Raw genomic sequence first — 6,680 nt, 5'->3', positions numbered from 1 at the left:
GGTGGGCGTGGCAATGTGGGCGGGGTCCGGTGGGCGTGGTAGGGCCGCCCCGTCCGCCCTTAAAGGGGCGATGCCGCTGGTGGAGGGAGGAGCTCGCCTAAAAGCGGTCACGGARCGGWGGCGACCGCGAGCGGCTGCGGGGCWWRGAGGGGACGGCACCCCYRGAKCATCCTCGCCCGCCGCTCCCTGCACCCCACGGCAGGGCTGCGTCCCCCAGCGGGCCCCTTCGGCATCTTCCCACTGGCACCGCATCCACTCCACCTGAAAGTTAAATTACAAAGGGGAGAAAAATAATAAAACCATTTAAAAGATTAATTGCGGATCTGAAATAGCTGTTGGTCTTTTTTAAGCACATTCAGTGCCGTCCACTWTTGTCACCTTCCCCTACTTTTGCCTCTCACCATACCAGTCCAAGAGTTCCTTCCCCGAGACAGCCTGGCACCCTGCCTCTCCCCTGTCCCGTGTTTGGGTAGGCCCTAAGGAAATGCTCCATCATCTCTGCATCAGGAAGGGACCTTTGYAAAAATCAGCAGGAATAAATGCAGTGTTTTTCATCAGGACATCCACTGATTTCAGGGAAGACCTTGGTGATGGCAAGGGCAGAGAGTGGATTCCTCCAGAGCTCCCCATCAGGAGATGGAGCTGAAAATGGTTCTGGTTTACTGGGACCCCGCTGTGTGCTGCAGCCAGGCAGTCAGGACAAGGTGGCTCGACCTGAYGGGTTTTCCTGGGTGCAACCAGCCRGACMTTTAGCCCCACCAGCTCTCAACACATCTCTYACTTGCCCCATCTGTGAAGGAAGGTGGGTGGTCACCTTGTGCAGGCACACAGGCAGATTTCCTCTGCAAGATCCCAGCAGCTGTGCGTGTCCACAAACACACAGCAGCTCCTTGTTCTCTCTGACAAGAGAAACTGGATCCCAAAGCTGTGGGGAGCAGCCCAGGGCACTTTGGGAGAAGACATGGAAGGAGAGCACAAAGCACAGGTGAGTCTCAAGTACCAGAACACAGAAGAAAATGAACCTTCAGAGGCTCCAGTGAGGGTGGGGAGGAAAACAGAGGAAAAAGGAGTGATTTGGCTGAGTTCAACAGCAGAGCTGCACTCCCCATCAGCATCTCAATGCTCACACCTTACTCAGACCCCACCTGACAGCAGAGATGGTGTCCTTGAGCCCTGGACAATAATGTTTTCTTCTCATTTATCTTCCCATCCAGCCCTCACCAGCATCCATTTCCAGGAGGCCAGAGGAGCTGAGAACGGCCCGCTCCCCCAGGGCACGGCATCAGTGAGTGCCTGCCATTCTCCCACCTCTTGTTTGTGCATGGACACACATGGGGCCCAGACTTAAAAGCTTTCGAGACAGAGAAGGCATCATCAAGCTCTGCCGGCAGGGAAGTGGCTGGGATTTGGATCGCTTCCCCCAGACTGAAAGAAACACTTCTCTTTTTTTTTTTTTTTTTCTTCCTCCAAGAGACTAAATTTAGTGAATTCCTTTCACATTAAAAWCTTGTCAGGTATTCACATCCAAAGAGGCTGCTGCTCCTGTCTCTCAGGGGAGTTACCGAGACAGCGAAACCTCTTAAACGAATAAAAAAGAAGTGAGAGATATTCAAGCGATCTCCCACCACTGCTTTTGAATCCGSTCTCTCGCAGGGCTGATGCCCAGGCACCTCGGTCCCACGGCTGCCATCTCCTGCCGCAGAGGCAAAAAAGAGAGGGATGAATTCTCCCTCCCCAGAGCAGACTGAGTGACGCAGCAGTACCGACCCCGAGCCGGTGCTACCACCCTCGTGTGCCCTTGGGAGAGGAAACTGGAGCGACTTATTTTTGCTGAAAGATGGATTTGTCCACATACATCTGTGACAAGGGGAACCAAGCTGGTGGAGATGAGAGAAGAAGTGAGAGTGCACTGCCAGCCACCTCCTGATTCACCAAGGAGGGTCCAGCCCTGAGAGAAGGGAATAAAAGCAGACAGAAAGAAAATCCAAGATCCCCACCAYGCCAGTGCCCAGGCAGGGTCAGGAGGGAGCCGGCAGGGGAGATGCCGGGTTTGTGTTGGGTGGGAAACAGCCTCAGGCTCACAGTGACCCGCAGAGCCCCCATGGCTGSTCCGATGGCTCATTCGACACCATGCCCAGCGGGCACTGGGACACGCTTGTCACTCACACGGCTTCCCCCCACGTCTGGGCACCTGACCCCCGCAGAGAGACCCTCGTTATCTCAGGAAGCTCGGCCTTTTATCCCGCCTCCCATGGGGCTTCCATCGCTCCGTTCGTCCCCGCGCATCCTCACCCCCTCCCCGGCAGAGCCCGCGGGCTGACAGCCCGGCTGTGCCCCAGGACAGCGGCTTGAGTGGCACCTCAAAGACACCCCCGAGCTCCGCGCTCGGCAGGGTGCTGGGAGGAAGGGCTGGAGGCAGAGGATGGCTCCGGAGGCAGCTGGATCCAAATCCCAGCAGCGAGAGGTGAGGGGTTCACCCGGCTCCTTCTCAKTGCGGTAAGCGCTGAYTCGRCGCTYCTTACCCGACTTCGACCGAAATTASATCGAGAGACAAATCGTKCTTGGGGTGTCTGGGGCACTTTGCCTATGTTACTAGAGAGATTGAGGGGCATCTTGTTCTCTAAAAACAGCTTAGCAACTATGTCAAAACCAGAAACTAACCGGGAGAGGATTATGTCTCTGGAGGGAGCCCGAAGAGATGGGAAGACTCTTCTGCTCCGCTCTCCCAGTCTAAGTGGTGAGGGACCAAAAACAACCAGAAAAATTAATATTTTTTCAACTGTTTGCAATTTTTGACTGCTAAAAAGTACTGCTAAAAAGCAGAGTTCTGCASAGTGCCGGAGTCAAGCCCATGTCACCTCCCTTGGTTATCACCCTCAGGCCATCAGAAAATGAAACCCCCAGAATAAATAACCCCAGTTTAAACTCCCTGTGCTAAACACACAGGGATGAGAGAAACCCAGTGGTCTCAGCCCAAATGTTTTCCGGGCTGTGAAATCTGACTGGCCCWGAGAACAGCCTGGAATTCAACTGCGGGCTTTAGGGATTTTCACAACCAAACTGCAGCTCTGCTCTGCCCAGACAGTCCCACGATATCCCCCTAAAGGGCATGGGCACCAGGAGGGATCTGCTCTGCCCAGATGGCAGCAATGGGGTTTTTTCCCTCCAATCCTCACAGACATCTTTGCTAATCCAGCCTCAGGAGCAGMAAGGCTGAGCAGCCGGGCTGGGGAGCAGCACTGAGTCTGACCAGAGGGTTTGTCAAAGTTTTCCAGGAGGCATCAGCAGCTCTTTAAGCTTCCTGACAGCCAGGATAACAAACTGTGTCTGCAGAGCTCTGGGGATCCAGGGTGGAATTAAGAAGGGTAATGAATAAAGCCATTTTCCAGGGGATCACAGCTGCAGAGGCACAAAGGGCAGTGGCAAAAGGTGCTGGAGAGGCACAAGGGGAAGGGGCACGGGGTGGCACAGGGGCTGTCACCAGGGTCACAGAGTTCCTTCACTCCTGCTTCTGCCCATAAAGGAAGGTACTTTGCTGTGTGTCAGAATGGCTTTTACCCTGTGCCTGCTGGTACAGGCACCCTCTGGATCACCAGGATCCACAAAGAGGTGAGCAGCCCTTCCTCCACCCCACCCTCCTCATGTTCCTGGSAATTGTGTGGCAGAGGCCTCACCGGGCTGGCAGCAGCACTGYTCATTTCAGCAAGAAGAGGATCTTCTTGAAGGGGATCAGGAGAAAAACGACTCTGGGAATATCCTCATTTCCTCAGCCTGTCACACTGGCAGTGATGCACGCTTTGCTTTGGGAAGAGGTTTGATGGGATGAGTGCTGGGAGCTGTGGGTGTGAGAGATGCTCTGGGGGGCTCTGGACATCAGACTCAGGGATGGACACACAGCCACAATGGGGGAGGACAGACACCCASTGGGGCGGTTCGCTCTGCTCCTCCCAAAGCTGATCCCCCGCTCCCAAAAGACCCGCCCGCCCCGGTGACGGTATCTACCAGCCGACAAATCATGCATGCCCCGTCCATCCCCGGCGGGCAGGGAGGTCCTGCAGAGATCCCCTCTGGCCATACCTGCTCCGGCTGAGCTCCTTCGCACTCCTTCATCCCTCAGCCCTGTGACTCATGACGGTGCTTAATTAGCAGGATGCCTGATGCAGACACCTGTCAACTCCTCCGAGACAACCAGCATTTCACGTTAGCTGCCCCGGGGCTGTTCGGCAGGAACAGCTCGCTCTCCGTATTGATATTCCTTCATCTCAGCCTATTTTCCAAGCCGTCAAGCTGCCATCTCAACCCTCCCAGGCCCCGCAGTGCTGGGGAAAGCAGCCTCGTGGCCGTCAGCTCCCAGACTTTGATCCCACCTCTGCAGCGACTCAGGAGCGCTGGAATCACTTTGTGCTTCCCTGGCAGCCCCATGTCCCTGCTCAGGGTGCACCAGGCACAGGCTTGGAGTCAGGACAATTTTGAAGATAAGAAATAAGTCACTGCCTGGTTCCTCAGGTCTGTAAAATCTCCAAGATGCACCACCTGAGCGTGGCATGACCACCACAAGGTGCAGGGACACCTGTCCCCCTGGGAGCCATGGGAACAGCCAGTAGAAGAGACATGGGACATTTTGTGTCCTTTGGGGCACTGCTCCACCCCTGCTCTGCCACAGCCCTCCAAATGCTGGTTATTCCCACCTGCTCCACACCCTCCCTTGCCAGGTTCAGCTGAGGATCCCTTTCATGGAGCAGATTAACTTTGACCCTCACTGTGGGATCATGTGTCATTGTCCACTTCCCAAAAGCTTTCTGGTCCTCCACCAGTGCCAGGAGCAGAGATTCTGTGCTGAGCATGTCTGGGGACAAGGGGAGGCTGCAGTGGCCTAAGAACATCCCTCCTGCGTTTCACCCATGGGGAGAAGGCAGAAAATGGCACAATTAAGATCAGATGATGCGTCAGTCAGAGGAAAYTTCAGGCCATAGCTGCCTCCACTCTTCAGTGCCAGGCTCCATTCCTAGTGAGGCTGCTCTCCCCATGACTCAAGTCGGTGGAAAGATCAACACCAAATCCTTTGGTGGCTCAAAACTTCACCTCTGTCACATGGAACAAGTGGGTGGCCACGAGACGCCAAGGAGTCCCTTCCCTTTCTCCAGTACCCATGTAAAATTAAAATGGACAAGGAAGAAGCTGCTGTAAATAATACATTCGTRGTGCACTACACAGCTTCGGGAGCACATATTCATTGTCTAGTCTTATTTAAAGAAACCCAGCCCTGCCTGAGTCATTAAAAATGTATYCTGGTTTCAGCTTCATCCCATATACACTCACCACTGTGAAGCAGGTGGTTCAGTGGCTATTTTCATGCCTTCCCTCTCTCAGCTGGTCCTGGGCAGCCCCATGCTGTCACAAGTGAGGCCTCTGGGTCACATGAAAAATTCACACTCTTGGCATCAGGCGTTTTCCATCGCCGTGCTCCCGCTCCTCCCTCGCACCTGGGCCCGAGGAGCTGCTCTCTGCCCCTGTCTCCCAGACCCCAGCAGCATCCTCTGGGCTAATAAAGGACACTGACAAGGACTGCTAAGTCCTAATCTGGCCTCTGCATCCATCCCACCACTTTTCCATCCCGCTGCCTTCTCCCCACCTGTGGCCAGTCTCCATCACTTTTTCCTGTCCCTCACACCCTGCATCTCCTCCTCACAAGTGTCTGCAGCCACCCCTGCAGGGACAGAKGGGTGCCCTGGGGTGCTCTCAGCAGACCAAAGGCAGAGCCATCAAACCAGCTCAGCCCATCCCCTGTCACAGGGAGCGTGGGGGTGATCACGAGTGTGTGCATGACCACAGCAAAGCCTGGGGCAGAGGCATCGTCCACARCCTGGAGCATCCTCCCTGTCTGGGAAGCACCAAAAMYAGGGTGGGATGAGCCAGCAGCATCRMTTGGGCACAYGGACACCYGGCCATGTGGACACAGCCAGCACCCAYCCAGATCTCCACATCTTCCCCTGTAGAGGAGCTCCTCCAGAGACACTGCAGGAAAACCTGGGAGAKAGCGCATGCCTGCGACATTAGCAATTAAGGAACATTAATTATAATAATAATAATTATCACAAAATAGCATTTTTATGGCACAATATTATGCTGAAAGATTTACAACATACCGAATCAYGAAGTTCGTAATTAAAGTTATTTTAGTTTCTAATTTTGCTTTAATTCTATTCCAATAAAAGATAGGATAAATATACCTTTAAAAAAATCAGCAGAAACCATTACTTAAGACAATTTCGCTACACAGGGATGTTATACTGCAGCACAGAGTTCCTTTGAGGAGCATCACAAACCTCAGTGAGGARGAAATGTTCAGGCCTTGAAACACCAAGAGCCACAAGCCTCACCCCAGGGCAGCAGGACACTGCAGGCTGAGGGCACCTGTGGCCTCTTGGCTTGAGTTTCCTGGCCACGAGCCCTCCTGAGGTGCATCTGTAAGTCGTTGTGTTCCCTCTGTTTGTTACTCACACTGCTGCMAGAGGAGTCCTGGCATCACCACTGTGAGCATAAAGCTGCTGGGATGGAGCAGGGGTGTTTCACTCTGACATCAGTCTGTGCACATGGAACAGCAGGAAGGAGAGAGAGGCAAAGAAAAGATACAAATCCCACCCTTTCATGGGAAAAATATTATCTACTAAAGTAGTTTT

The sequence above is a fragment of the Malurus melanocephalus genome, unplaced genomic scaffold (assembly GCF_030028575.1).
Source record: "Malurus melanocephalus ecotype Western Australia unplaced genomic scaffold, MMel_1.1 scaffold_24, whole genome shotgun sequence".
NCBI classification, from domain to species: Eukaryota; Metazoa; Chordata; class Aves; order Passeriformes; family Maluridae; genus Malurus; species Malurus melanocephalus.
Note: the sequence above shows the minus strand (reverse complement) of the source record.